This window comes from Jatropha curcas, chromosome 9 (genome assembly GCF_041381405.1).
Source record: "Jatropha curcas cultivar XTBG-Jc1 chromosome 9, XTBG_Jcur_1.0, whole genome shotgun sequence".
Classification (NCBI taxonomy): domain Eukaryota; kingdom Viridiplantae; phylum Streptophyta; class Magnoliopsida; order Malpighiales; family Euphorbiaceae; genus Jatropha; species Jatropha curcas.
In genome coordinates this window covers 18,928,787-18,929,499 of record NC_143159.1, presented here as the reverse complement: position 1 = coordinate 18,929,499, position 713 = coordinate 18,928,787, and positions in this window count along the sequence as shown.

Genomic DNA, 713 nt, shown 5'->3' with positions numbered 1-713 from the left:
CCGCTCTATTGAACAGCATCTTTGAACCCATCAAGAAGCCATTATGGATAGGGGACTCCACCTCGCTTCTCAGTACATAGTAATAGATCATTACAATCACCTAAGCAGTACCAACGAAGATTAGATTTCTGTTTCAAAAGTTTTAAGAGGTTCCATGATTCATGGCTTTCACTCCTGTTCGGTCTCCCATAGAACCCTATGAGATGCCAAGGGGGGCATCTTGTAGCACTACTTTAATCTCGATGTGATATCGAGAGAAGCTTATGAGTTATGTTGTGTTTTTATGCTTCCAAAATAGGCCCAGTCGACCACACTACAAAAAAAACTTCAAATTGCGACCGATTTTTGCGACCGACACAAATCGGTCGCAATATTGATACCAATTTGCGACTGATTGGAAAACAGTCGCAGATTTTAGCGTGGAAAACTCGCGCGAGTTTGTCTTTCCGTTTGCGACCGAATTACTTCTAATTTGCGACCGATGTTGCGACCGATTTGAGACCAAATGTGTTTCTGTCGCAAAAAGGGGCGCGTAAAAAAAAGGATAAAATCTGAGACCGAAATGAGATAAAATTGCGACCGATATTTTGCGACCGACTATTTCAGTCGCAAATCGGTCGTAATTTTGGCGGTATTAAAACGACGTCGGACAATTAAAAATTGCGACCGAATAAAATGCCTTTTGCGACCGATATGTCGGTCGCAAAGGTTAG